Genomic DNA, 15009 nt, shown 5'->3' with positions numbered 1-15009 from the left:
AACCCTGTTGACTTCTTTTTCTTTAATTTAATTAGCATACAAATTTAGTTAGCACTTAACTCCATCAGATAATTTTGCTACCTTTTCCTAGTGAGTTTAGTTTTCCACTCTCTGTAAACTATTCTAGTACCTTTTCTCTCCTGATCATATTCTCTCATCATGTCAGCTGATGAACTCACATCATACTTCCAGTTGACGAATCTGTTGTATGTGTACTCATAGTTTCTGCCTTGCTACTTGCACAGTAATTGAAGTGTCCCTCTTTCTCTCAGAGGCCACCTCCTATGTGCCTATGAGTCTCATCCCTCCTCAACTTCCCCAAATTCATCTCTGCAGCTCTTTTTCCCCCTTTCTGCTTTATTACTGTGTTTCCCACCCTCTATGATCATTCAACAATGCATATAAACATGTTCTCCAATCAACTATTAAACGACACTTCCCTCCTTCCCCCAGGTAAAGTCTGTACTTCCCTAGTTCTGAGGGTTGTCTCCTTGCAAGTCTAGATTGTATATACCACCTCCATCCTGGTCTCCACTTTTTTGAAACTGTTTTGGAAACCATTTTTGTCATCACTCTCAATGCTGTACAATAAGTAATTCTAACGTCTCAGTGGCCTAAAACCCCATTTATCAATCTTTCATATTTTGTAAGGTTGGCCTTAGTAGGCTACGGAGGTTCTTCTGATACATCCTACTCATAGGCATTGCTTCTCTCATGCGTCTTCCCATTCTGGAACTTAGGCTGAAAAGGGAGCAGCTTTTTCGGACTTCCTGCTGGCAAAATTAATGAAAGTTCCTGAGAGGGTCAATTAGCCATATGGTCATTACAATAAAGAGTATTTCATATTTGTTATTATATGTAAATTATGTACTATATCTTTGAGTAAAATTTATAATAAGACTTTGTTTGAAATGCATTTGTATATCTTTTTTTTTTTCCTGGAGAGTTTAACAAATGTTAAATATTTGCCAGCATACCACTGCTATTATGCTTCTTATATGCAGCACATCTAAAAAAAAAAAACTCCTGCTATTCTCTTTTCACAGCTCTCCCTCTCATGACCGTGTCACCCTCTCAGTCTTCTCTGTCCTGGTAAATGATATAATCATTCAATCTGTTGGAAAATCCTAAAACCTAGTAGTCATGCTTGGTTACTTTTTTTTGTCTTCTAAATCCAGACAATCAAGTCCTGTCATCTCTACTTAAAATATAAATTACTCTCCACTTTCAGTGTCACCATCCTAATCCATTGTCACCATTATTCATTGCCTAGGCTATTGGCAATTTCTCTTAACTGGACTCCATTCTTCCTTGTCTTGTCTCCCTACATTCGCTCCTTGCTTAGTATAGCAATTTTTCAAAAATATAAATCAGGTCATGTCACTTCCCTGCTTAAAACACCTTGATGACAGATGCCTTACTTAGCCAGGTATTCTTGGGCCACAAAAATTTTTCTTAATAGGCTTTATTTTTTAGAACAGTTTTTAGTTCATAGCAAAATTGAGCTGAAGATGCAGAGATCCCCCATATGCCCTCTATCCCCACATATGCACAGCTTCACCTACTATCAACAACCCAGACCACAATGGTACATTTGTTACAATTGATGAACTACATTGACAAATTATTATCCAGCATCAATAGTTTACGTTAGGGTTCACTCTTAGGGTTGCACATTCTGTGGGTTTGGACAAACATATGATGCCATGTATCCAACATTATAGTCTCATACTGAATATTTTCACTACTCTAAAAATCCTTGGTGTTCCACCTATTTATCCATGGTGAAATGGATAAATCCCCTTAATCCCTGGCAACCACAGATCTTGTTACCATCTCCTTAATTTTGTCTTTTCCAGAATGCCATATGGTTAGAATCATAGAGTATGCAGTCTTTTTAGATTGGCTTCTTTAACTTTGTAATATGTATTTAAACTTCCTTCATGTTTTTTCATGACTTGATAGCTCATTTCTTTTTAGTACTAAATAATAGTTTATTGTCTGGATGTACCACAGTTTGTTTATCCATTTACCTACTGAAAGACATCTTGGTTGCTTCTAAGGTTGAACAATTATGAATAAAGCTGGGAAGGAGTTAAGAATATGTCACACCAAAATTTTACCACAGTTATTGAGATTCTTATTAAACCACTAGAAAGGCCAAGGTTGTGAATGTCAACAAATGTTATGTGACCTTTCAGGTATGGTCTAGAACATCAGGAACTTTGTGCTGTTACCTCTTCAGGAATTACTGAGAAACTTTCTCAGATTTCTCATTTTTCCCCAGCCACATCCAGGTGGGGAGTATCAGATGGGAACTTAAAGAAGGAGACAATGGGGCCACTGCAAGATCTTACATCTGTCAAAGCCACACATCGATTCACTACTGCTCTGGAGGGTGAAGGCAATTAATTCTGCTTCTCTTATACTTCTAAATCTTATACAAATTGAACTCACTGGCAGAATGTAACTCATATCTAAACCCTGGAAACAAGGAAGTCTGGAAAATTTATTTTTCAGGCTTCTAGCCCCTGACATTCAAGAAAGAACATGGATAGTTTTATAGATAAATCCTGGTTGCCAAAATAAGCAAAAAGAAAAAAAAAAACCAAAAAAAAAAAAAAACAAAAAACCCACCAAACCAAACAAAAACAAAAACAAACAAACAAAAACGAAGCAAGCAATATGCAAGACAAACTAAATACATATCCCCCCCTTACCTCCAGATGGATGGTTAACAACTGCAAAGCAAAGCAGATGCCCTGAGAATAAAATTTTCTTCTCTAGGAAGTTCTTGATTAAAGGATTCTTGTCCCACTGAATGTCTGATTCAGACACGATTTCTCAAATCCATTCTCTCTGTTTTTCTCACATGTAGCAAAAATGATAAGAGCATTATAAGAGAAAAGGTGAAAGGGCTGAATGAAATTTCCATTGATTCTGGATGATGTCTGCCCTTTGAAGATTTAAGAAAGGAGAAAAATACTGTTTTCTACATTATGGTACTTGAAGACCTGGCTGAGGAAACAAGATTAAAGCACATAGAACAAACTGGGAACAAATATGCTGTATATTAATAATATGCTTGGTTTTGTAACATGGAAGAAAATATTGGTGTGTGTAGAGTAATGGAAGAAGGCGTCTGTCTGAGCCTTAAAGATGGATAGTAATTGGGGCAGTGAGAGGAAGGGAGGAACATTCAAGGTGTATGTATGGAGGGGAGAATGCTGTAAGGAAGGGTTGGAACGAGCATGTCAGGGAATAGTGGGAAGTTTTTCAACAACCTCCTAAAATAACTTCATCTCTAAATTTGCCCTGTCAGTTAATTTGCTGTACCTATTACCAATAGTTCTTCACTTTGCCCCCTGCCTTGACACATGAAGACCCTCATTTTTATTACACACTCTCAAGTATTTACCCAAAGTTATTAACATTTCATGTCATGGTTCTGCCCTTCTCTTTCTTTACTGGAAATACTTATCAATAAGTAAGTGAAAAATAATGATGAATAATAGTGATGGCTTCTAATTTGAAAGTGGAAGAGCATATCAGAAAACAAATTGTTGGTAATCAGTTGAGAAGGTTGTTAATTTGCTCCTATATATGTATATTTTAAATATGTTCACAAACTTTGTTAACTATATTAATAATAAATAAATGTCAACACATCTTTACATTTTGGGAAAACATCTGTGAGTTTTGATACGAGTATTGAGGATGGCTGTTTTGTCCAGACAATAGGTAGATAAATGTAAAATGCAAATCTGGTTTTATTACCTTTATAGAAATAATTCAGTGGCTCACTATTATATCTGTGCTTTTAATTTGTCATCCAAAGTCTTGCCCCTGTCCACCTCTTTGCTGTCATCTCTCACCTTGCTAAGAGGTATACTTATGCTCAGTGATTTTCTAGTAGTTTGCTGCAGGCATTATGCTGTTTCACATCACACTGTCTTTGCTAATGTTCTTTTTTCACCTAAAAGATTTTCCTCAAACCTGTTTCAATGTGTTTCATTTTTCCCTGTCTTTAGAAATTTGGCTTAGGCATCAACTGCTACAAAACATCTTCCTTAACCTTGTATGATGAGGTTTAATGTCTCTGTGCTTTCACATAAATGTGACTATACTTTTATCATTACACTTTCCATAGTATATTGAAATTGTCTGTTTGGATTTCTGTCTTCATCACTAAAATGTAAACTGTGTAATAATTGTAACCATGTTATATTGAATATTGATCATTGTATTCCTTGTACTTAGCAGAATGCCTAACATATAATAATATCTTCAATTGAAGAGAACTGGTAAGAGTAGAGGTTGCAAAATTGGGGAAATTTTTTGAAAGACCAGATAGCTTGCTTAGGGAGGCTGAGAATACCAGGCTCAAAAATGTAGGCTATGTGTAATAGGAAGCTACTCTAAATTTTGTGAACACCTAAGTTTTACTAGGCACTTAAAAATGCTTTATGACAGATAGGCCAATTGAACAGAATAGAGAGCCTAGAAATAAATCCACACCTATAGATAAACTGATCTTCTACCCAGATGAAAAGAATGCATGATGAGAAAAGGAGAGTTTCTTCAATAAATAGTGTTGAGTAAACTGGGTATCTACATGCAAAAGAATGAAATTGAACCCTTATGTTATATCTTATTTAAAAATGAACTCAAAATGTATTAAAGACTTAAACATGAATGTCAAAACCATAAAACTCATAGGAGAAAATATACAAAAAAAAAAAACTTCTTAATATTGGCCTTGGTAATTGTTTCTTGAATATGGCACTAAAAGCACAGGGGAAAAAAGCAAAAATAAACAGTGGAGTTACATTAAACTAACAGGCTTCTGCACAGCAAAGAAAATAATCAATAAAATGAAAAGGCAACTTATAGACTAGGAAAAAAGATTCACAAATCATACATCTGCTAAAATGTTAATGCCCGAAACATATAAGGAAATTCTATAGTTTGATAGCAAACAAAGCAAAAGAAAAAACAAAATACAACAAAAAACCTTGAAACCAAACCAAAACCACAAATAGCCCCATTAAAAAATGGGCAAAGGATCTGAATAAACAGTTCTTCCAAAGAAGCTTAGAAATACCAAGAGGTATATGAAAAGGTGTTCAATATCACTAATCATCAGGGAGATGCAAATCAAAACCACAAGGAGATATCATTTTCCATCTATTAGGGTGGCTATAATCATAAAACCAAAAGGTACATGTTGAGGAGAATGTACAGATAAGGAAAACCTATATACTTTTGGTAGAAATGTAAATTGGTGCCACCATTATGGAAAAATGTATGTAAATTTCTCAAAAAATTTAAAATAGAACTACCATTTTGTGATAGTTAATGCTGAGTGTCAATTTGATTGGGTTGAAGGATGCAAAGTATTGATCCTGGGTGTGTCTGTGAGGGTGCTGCCAAAGGAGATTACCATTTGAGTCAGTGGGCTGGGAAAGGCAGACCCACTCTTAATCTGGGTGGGCACCATCTAATCAGCTGCCAGTGCAGCTAGAATATAAGGCAGGCAGAAAAACATGAAAAGACTAGACTGACCTAACCTCCTAGCCTACATCTTTCTCCCATTCTGGATGCTTCCTGCCCTCAGACATTGGACTCCAAGTTGTTCAGTTTTGGGAGCCGGACTGGCTCTTCTTGCTCCTCAGCTTGCAGATGGCCTGTTGTAGGACCTTGTGATTATGTGAGTTAATATTTAATAAACTCCCCTTTTTATATATATATATATACACACACACACACACACACATACACATACACATATATACACACACACATATCTCCTATTAGTTGTGTCCCCCTGGAGAACCCTGGCTAGTACACATGTATATTCCAGCAATCCCACTTCTGGGTATATATTCAAAAATATTGCAATCATAATCTTGAAGAGATATCTGCACTCCCACGACCACTGAAACATTATTCACAATAACTGAAACATAGAAGCAACATAAATGACCACCAATGGATAGATCGATGAAGAAAAGGTGATATAGTCATGTAATGGCATATTATTCAGCCTTAAATAGGAACTATTACTATTTGGGACAACATGGATGAACCTGGAAGACATTTTGCTAACTGAAATAAGATATAGAAAGGCAAACACTAGATAACACTACATCTCTGATGGATCTAAAATAGTCAAACTCATAGAAGCAGAGAGTAGAATGGTGGTTGCCAGGGGCTGAGGGGAGGGAAGTATTAGTTAAAGGTCACAATGTTTCAGTTACATAGGATGAATAAGCCCTAGAGATGTACAGTACAGCATAGTGCCTATAGTTAATAATATTGTATTATATACTTAAAACTTTGTTAAGAGGATAGATCTCATGATAAGTGTTGTTAACACACACACGCACATACAAAGATGGTGGGAGGCAACTTTCAGAGGTGATGGATACGTTTACAGCATAGATTGTGGTGATAGTTCCACAGGTATATAATCTTCAAACTCATCAAAGTAGTAGTATATATTAAATATGTGCAGCTTTTGCATGCCAGTCATACCTCAATAAAGTGGTTAAACATGCTGTATAAATTAGGTCTTAGGAATACCTAATTTTTCTGTCTTTGGGGGTAGGGATTATTGCATATATATATATATATGTATTTTATATATATATATAAAAGACATAATTGATGCTCAGGGATGACAAATAGCTTTCTCAGTATTACAAAGTTGGCAAAAAATGGAGTGGGTCTTTAAACTACAATCTGTCTCTGAGGTCTTTCTATATTGTGTTAAGTAATCTAACAGAAGTAATTGCTGTAAATGGTTATTTGAAGTAATCACTCTTTCACTGATTCCTTACTTGAAGGTTTAGGTCATATTTTAAAGCTTACACACAATACCAGTGAACCCAGATTTTTTTCAGTTTCACAGTAGTTCTTTGACCTGCTAGAATCATGTGTTTATGGAGAGAGCCAATATAGCACACAGCCTGTTACATTATTTGGGATGCCATTCAATGTGCAGCTGGCAAATACTTCTGCCAAAGGAAATTTCAGTATAAAAGTGCTGCTGCTGAAGGCTATTGAGCTACCTATTTGTAAAAGCTATCTGAGTCATTTTTCTTTTCATCCTCTATCACCAGCAGTGGGTAATCCTTTAGTTCCTGTATTGCTTTTCTAGTCATTCTTCTTAGAATGGCAGAATCACACAATGGTTGCCTGGAATGTGCCAATTTCTTGTGGTTTCTCCTCTGATTATGTTTGGAGATGTCGAGAGAGAGGGTGAAACATGTAAAACCAATCTACTAATACCAGCTAACTTAAGTAAAGTTTGTTTCAAATGGATTGCCCTGGAAGCCACCAAGAATCATTACGTAAGCCACATTTTTCTGAAATGTAGGTGAGCAAAACTGAGCTTAGTTTCTTCCTTTATACATTTATTTAACACCTAATACAGGTGTTCATAGCATTTATTATTCTTTTAATTTCTTTACTAATCTCTTTATCACCTTCTAGATTGTCAACTCTATCAGTACAAAAATCTTGGTTGCCTTTCTCAGCACTTTACTGCTAGCATCTCACGTGGATCATGGCGTGGAGTAAGCAGTTAAAAGGACAATTACTGGATGAATAAGTTATAAACATGCAATATTTTTGACTGTTACAAAATTCTCCACTCTGGTACAAAAAAGGCAAATAATCACTATATTCTTTAGAACAGTGCTTCTCAAACTTTCATGTATCTGAATTACCTGAGGATCTTGTTAAAATGCAGTTGGCTGGCCGGGCGCGGTGGCTCACGCCTATAATCCCAGAACTTTGGGAGGCGGAGGCGGGCAGATCAGGAGATCAGGAGATTGAGACCATCCTGGTTAACATGGTAAAACCCCGTCTCTACTAAAAATACAAAAAAAGCTGGGCATGGTGGCGGATGCCTGTAGGCCCAGCTACTCAGAAGGCTGAGGCAGGAGAATGTTGTGAACCCGGGAGGTGGAACTTGCAGCGAGCCGAGCCTCCAACCTGGGCGAAAGAGCGATACTCCATCTCAAAACCAACAAACAACAAAAATGCAGTTGGCTTTAGCAGAGATGGGACAAGGCCTGAAACTGCATTTCTAACAAGCACGTGGATGATGCCACAGTTGTCATTAGACATTTTGAGAAGCAGCTGTTAGAACACCTCAGCCATGAACTGCTATGTCCATGTTGCCACTTCTTCCTCCAGTTTCATTTATTTGCTGGCTGGCCTATCTGGCTTTCCATCAGCAATTCATTAACCATCTTTAGATAGATAAATCGCTGTGGCTACTCAGCCTGGGACACACTAGATGGATACTCTCTCAGAGAAGCAACTCAATTGCAAGTTGCAGCCTTCACTTGATAGGATCTGTCCCTTGTGACTTTTGATTTTGGGTTCATATCTGAAGCTCACATTTGTTTTCTTTGTGTCACTCTCTTAATACAAGTAGTGCATCTCTCTGTCCGCAGATACCAAGGGCTGGCTGTTCCCCTTATTGTCGCAGGCTTTGAAGGACTGTCCAAGATAAAATGTATGTATGCTTAACATTTCCCATGTTAAGCTGGATGATTCTTAAAATACCCTACTAAATGTTGCAAAAATCTATCCATGTATTTTGGAGGGATATAAAAACCAAAAACAGGATCAACACATACAAGCTTTATTATATTTATGGAGATTCTTTTTCTGTACATGGGGTTATTGAGAGGAATAAGTAAAACATCTAGCTCAGCTATGTGATAAGAGCTTAATACAGGGATCTATTAAAATATTTTTATTGATTTCATTACTGTTGGCTTGAGGTGTGTCCAGTGCTACACAATATAGGTATTTTATGGATTCCAATTGGGTTATAATATACCTTTTGTTATAAATTAGCTAGAAACTGAGAAGTTCTATCGCTAGCCCCAATGCTGACTCAGGCTATTTACTGACCATCTTCTAGATTATTTTTAATAGAAGGGGAACAGTTTTTCACATCATTGAATTCCATTTAGGCTTTTTAAACCTTAAATAGTATTTAAGTAATGACATTATTCTTTTTCTCCTCCTAAATATTTCCTGAGCTCCGTCAATTCCCTTTTCATGATGGTCTATTGTTTAGGCAAGTTTTTTCCTTATCTTTTTCATTTTTGATTTATTCTTTAATTTCATGACTTCTACTTTCTTATTTTATCTCATATTTAATATTAGGTTACAGTTTTCTTCTACTTTGCAGCTATATTTTGTTGCTGTTCTTTCATTATCTGTTAACACATGAATCAGGACTTTTTCCTTTAGTTCTTAGGATATAATTTCATGAGGTTGGGTAGCTAGCCTTTTCTTCTTTTCGTGGCTAATCAGATGGGTTTTCCTCTATTCTCAGAAGTAGGTTCCTGTGCAGGGGGTGGGTAGGTTAGGGTAGCTTTCTCTGTTTTTTGCTCAAGGACTTTCTCTTCTGTGGTTACCACGAAGTATTAAAACTGTGGCCTCTTTGTGTAGAAATGTCCACAGATCTGTTATCTGCCTTCTCAGCACATTTTACATCCAGTAACTGTACCCTTGGCCTCCTGACCTGTTCAATTTGGATTCTATTTCCGGAATGTTTTCTCCCTCAGTGTGAGTTTTTGTGTTTATGAAAGAGAGACTGCTGAGTATTTCTGAGATGCCCAAGTATTTAAGCAGCCTCAGAAAATCCTGCTTCTTCAGGAGACTGTTGCTGAGTCCATGCCATCTTTTCTGGTCATGCTAAACTGTGATTGCTATTTATTCCACCCCTAGTAGAATCCTCTCTTTTTGGGGGTATTCGTTAGAAATACATAAAATAAAGCTTGGAGGCACTCAAGATCATCAGAATTCCCTATATCTTCCCTTCACTATTTCTGCAAAGTGTTAGATCCATGCAGATTTGGGCCCTCTCACTCATATTCTGGAAGATGGCTGTGCTATCCTAGATGCTCAGTTATTAAGAGGATTTAAGGAGTGACTGATTGTGTAGAATCACCTGGGAAGCTTTTGAAAAATACCAATACCTATCCCTTGCTCCCAAGATTCAGTCAGTTTGAAGTGGGGCCCAGGAACCAGCATTTTAGAATTGCTCCCACCATGTTCTAGAATGCAACTATGACAAGTAACTGCTGTTCTAGGTTGATTTTAAGTTTGGTACTCAATTCAATTGGTGCAGAGTTTGAAGTCTTTCCTTTCCTTTTCCCTTTCCTTTTCCCTTTCCTTTTCCCTTTCCTTTCCTTTCCTTTCCTTGTCTTTTCCTTGTCTTTTCCTTTCCTTTCCTTCCTTTGACATAGGGTCTCACTCTGTGATACAGGCTGGAATGCAGTGGCACGATCATGGCTCACTGTAGCCTCGAGCTCCTGGGATTGAGTAATCCTCCCACCTCAGCCTCCCTAGTAGATAGGATTTCAGGCACAGGCATGCACTACCACACCCGGCAATTTTTTTTTTTTTTTTTTTTTTTGTAGAGACATGGTCTCACTATGTTACCTAGGCTGGTCTCGAACCCCTGGGCTCAAGCGATACTCCCACCTCTGCCTTTCAAAGTGCTGGGGTTACAGACATGCGTCTTCATGCCCGGCCTCTAAAAGTCATTCTTTTAATACAAATGCAGCATTGGTTTTCCCTCATAGAAATGTAAAAATCAAATCCTTCCTATAAAATTATCATTCTGCAGTATCTTCTCTATTTTTTTTCCCTCTTGCCATCAGAAAATATTTTGAAAAGTTAAGGGCTTTTTATCTTTATGGAATGTGAGCATAGAAGAAGCATTTCTAGTCAAAATACCTGACTTAACTGGTTTTTTTTTTTTTAAATATTTTCTTATGCTTTTAATTGTATTGAAAGGATGACCAGTTTTCTAGTTTCTTGGTGCTGAGAAGAGATTTGCTAATTCAATATTGTCCTCAAAAAAACACAGTGAATAAAATTTTACTACAGAAAGGGATGCCAGTTATATATACACAATTTAAAATTTTTTCCTTTATGTTGAATTTCCTTAAGGGAAAAAGTAGTATTTATCTTCAGTCACTTCAGCACTTATAAAATATATGGCATAAAGTAATGTAAAAATTTGTTAAGCAAATGTTGTATGAAATGAATGACAAAAATGCCAGCATTCATTCCACAGGTTTTTAATACCAATTGTGCAAATAATTATTTAGTATATATGATGTTTAAGAGCTACATTTAATAATTTTTGTTCGATTCAAAGTATATGCATTTCTAGAGACAACAGCAGAGCGTACATGATTAGATTGCTTTAGTTTATAAAATAATGTCAAGAAAAAAATGGTGTGTCAAAGTAAATTTTAAGAAATTAAGAGAACAATCTTTAAAATTTAAGGATATATTTAGAGTGTCTTTAGGAAAGTCTGGCTTAATGTCCAACGTTTAGTGCACTGATCACGTGGACATGAATCTTTGATCTTCATTTTCTTATAAACTTTTATTCCTTTGGTTGAACTTATTATATATATAATCTATGTATATTTATGTGTATATACCCACATATTATATATATAATATATTCATAAAATATGTATTTTTATAAGAGATGTATTGTTTGTACAAGAAAGATTAGTGCATTCTATTATACATTCCAGTGTCATCTTCAAGCTACTGCCAGGTAATAACTATGTAGTCTTATATTTAGTCAAACATTTTCCCATTTCCTTAATGGCAAAGGCCAAATGAAGTCAAGACTAAATAAACTGATTAATCCAGCAAGGAAAAGTAAATTTAGGACTGAAGAAAGGCTTTGTTTGCTTTGAAATATGTCTCAGCACCCTAGTTTGGCAGGGGCCTTTATTAATCTACTTTATACCTCATATAAGGATACATTTGACCTTTTAAAAAACTGTTCTTACAGTATGAGATAGATGAGTTCTTGATGAGAGTTGACATGGGTACTGTGTGGATTACATAGGAATGAGAATATATGATTTACCTTATGTATTATTTTTTCAAATCATGAGCTTAAATAGTTTATTATTACTCGTTGGTTCTTTTTTTTTTTTTTTTTTTAAATAGACGGAGTCTCGCTCTATCGCTAGGCTGAAGTGCAGTGGTGCGATCTTGGCTCACTGCAAGCTCCGTCTCACAGGTTCAAGCTATTCTCCTGCCTCAGCCTTCCAAGTAGCTGGGACTACAGGCGCACTACCATGCCCAGCTAATTTTTGTATTTTTAGTAGAGACTGGGTTTCACCATGTTGGCCAGGATGGTCTCAATTTCTTGACCTCGTTATCTACCTGCCTCAGCTTCCCAAAGAGCTGGGATTATAGCAGTGAGCCACCGCGCCTGGCCACTTGTAGGTTCTTAATGCACATTTTAAAAATAAGTGACAGAGTTCATTTTATACTCTTCAGATTCCCCAAAGGAGACACTCTGCATGATTAGATTATTGTCTAATACAAATAGAAACGGTGACACAGGTGTGGAGTGGTGCATTATTTTAAGAGGTGGCCTTTGGTAATGTTAGTACATATGAAACTGTCACTCTTCTTCCTCTTCTCCAAAAAATAAAAATAAAAAAAAAAGCCACAGGGGTGAGCTTCCTTACTGGACAATGCTGTGTGCAAGTAAAGGCCAGGAGTAATCTGGATTCAAAATTCAGCATAAAACACTGTATTAGAATTGATCACTCCAGAGGCTATAAATACAAAATGTCTGACAAAGGCCCTGACAAATAAGAAATTTATCAGAAAACAAGCCAATTGTGGATCACATATAACAAGTCAGCAGTAAGCTTTGTTGAGCTGTCTTTTTCTGCTGAGTAGAGATAAGATTGATTGGCGCAACTTTAGGCAACCTCCCTTAAGCAGCAATAAGAACACAAAAAGTAGAGGTTGGAGGAGGGATAGCGTAGCTATATAGTTGGGGAGTTTCACAAGGAAATGAGGAAAAAATCAGCAAGAAATCTCTAGGGAAAGAGAATTAGCAGATGGCATGCCAAGTAAATACAAACTCCTGTCACTTATCACATTGACTGTGATTATCTCTGCCTTGCTTACCATAATTAGACATGGAAAGTGTTTTGCTTTTTTTTTTTTTCTTCTGGAGAAAAGTTCCTGTTTTCCTAATATAGGGTATAAAAATAACTAGATTATATAGTTACTTGATTAACACTCTAAGCATTTTATTTCTAGTTCTTTTATGTGGGAATCTTCAATGGGGTTGTATTTGTAAACTGATCACACATTATAAACCAGTAAAAAAAAAAAAAAAACTACTTATTTGATCAATATAGATAAAGCAGAATCATACATTGTGATTTTCTGATTGATTGGTAATAAAAAATGTTTGAGAAACAAAAGGAGACAACTAGAAAATACTTTAAAAAATATTGTTTTTTTAAGGACTCTATTCCAGAATATATTTTTATTTTTATTATTTAAATTATAAAAAGGAACTGAACAGAATTTGTGTGTGGCCAGAGGTCTTTGCCTGATTGCATTTTCCCCTCTGGAGGAAGAATAATATATGCATTCTAAAATTGTAATTCCATGAAGCAAGATGATCATCAAGGTGCATGAGTTAAATCAATATTTTAATTTTCAAATACATTATAAATGTCTAGAAAATATATGTTTAGGGGAATTATTTTTAAGACATATTTGCAAGGCGGTTTCAAAGATATATATCAGTGTTGTCACATAAATTGTTACATGAAAAATTGATGGTTGAAACTAGCCCAGACACTTCTTCCCATTAAATACAGTAGAAAAAAAATGGCAATTTTCTAAGTGTCTTGTGTTACTTTGTACAAATGCCAAGAAATACTGTGGTGTGGTGGATAACAGCATGAAACTGGGAATCTGATGGACCACAGGCCAAGTTACAGCTCAGCTACTTAACCACCCCCTGACCTCATGCATGCTATTTGTCTGCCCAAGTAGCCTCCACATTTTCTTTTTTCTTTTTTTTTTTTTTTTTTGTGTGTACGATATTTATTTTAAATGTTTGTTAAAACAGCACTGTTATTTCTCAGGACAAGAGCAAAGATCACCCCCTGAGAAGCTTGGGAACTATGTACAGAGCTTTATAGAACAGAGGCAATACTTCAGCTTAAGCCTGTCTGCTGACTAGAGAATAGAATTCTGCGTGGACTCAAGGAACAAAAGGAAACTAGGCAGGGAGAGGGAAGAAAAGTGCCCATCTGAAACAAACTTCAGCTGCCATCAGGGCACATCTTGTGGTGGTCACAGATTGTAGGCTGTTTTTTGGAAGATTCGGGTTCAGCACAGGATTCCATTTGTCTATTGGGCTACACCCCTAGCTGAGGTGCCATGAGGTCAATCTCAAGTTCCCGGCCAGCCCAACTCCCGCAACAAAGCTTCCCAAATTTAGTATCAAGTTCCTCCGGAAGTCATTCCTATCAGTGGCAAAGCGGTAGACGCCCCGAAGCCAATCTCCCACGTTGTCCAGTATTTCGGGAGTTTCATTAGTCGAGCCAGCAGCGCTCACCGGGACCCCGCTGGAAGCCATAGTAGGCAGCTTCCCATGAAAAATGAGGCCAAATAATAGTCTCAGCCTTGTGAAGATTAAAGGGGTTAAATCATGTAATATATTTAGCACAGTAGCTGGCACATGGTAGCTCTCAAATTGTAGTTATTATTTTACTATTAGTTCATTGAATCACAATAATTAGCAACAGTACTTGAAAGAGAACCTTGATATTTTAAAAATAAAAAAAGTTCAACGTTTTCTAGCTTGTCATTAAATATGTTCAAATAAGAAGTTTGCCATGCCAGGCACTCCACAATAGGCCCAGTATACCTCTCTGAACTTTTCTTCCATAGCTTACCACCCTCCCACCACCCTGCAGTTCTCTCTCCCAGTACAAATGACCCATTTTTGGTAAGCACACAGTCTTGTTTACTACCATAGCATTGCTTTGCTCGTGTTGTGTTCTTTGCTGAGAATGTCCTTTTCCAGGTTTTTGGAAGTTCATATTCTTACCAGTAAAATCTTGTACAAATCGAATTTTTAAATTCCCTATGGTGCGTCCCTCACTTCTCCAT

The 15009-nt window shown here is 36.6% G+C and overlaps 1 pseudogene; it reads right to left on the bottom strand.

The window, feature by feature from the left end:
- Positions 1-13958: 13958 nt before the first annotated feature.
- Positions 13959-14473, bottom strand: LOC139362156 (mitochondrial import receptor subunit TOM6 homolog pseudogene; annotated as a pseudogene).
- Positions 14474-15009: the final 536 nt, after the last annotated feature.

The sequence above is a fragment of the Macaca nemestrina genome, chromosome 3 (genome assembly GCF_043159975.1).
Source record: "Macaca nemestrina isolate mMacNem1 chromosome 3, mMacNem.hap1, whole genome shotgun sequence".
Classification (NCBI taxonomy): domain Eukaryota; kingdom Metazoa; phylum Chordata; class Mammalia; order Primates; family Cercopithecidae; genus Macaca; species Macaca nemestrina.
The sequence above is the reverse complement of the archived record's forward strand: the minus strand, read 5'-3'. Positions and strand labels throughout refer to the sequence as shown.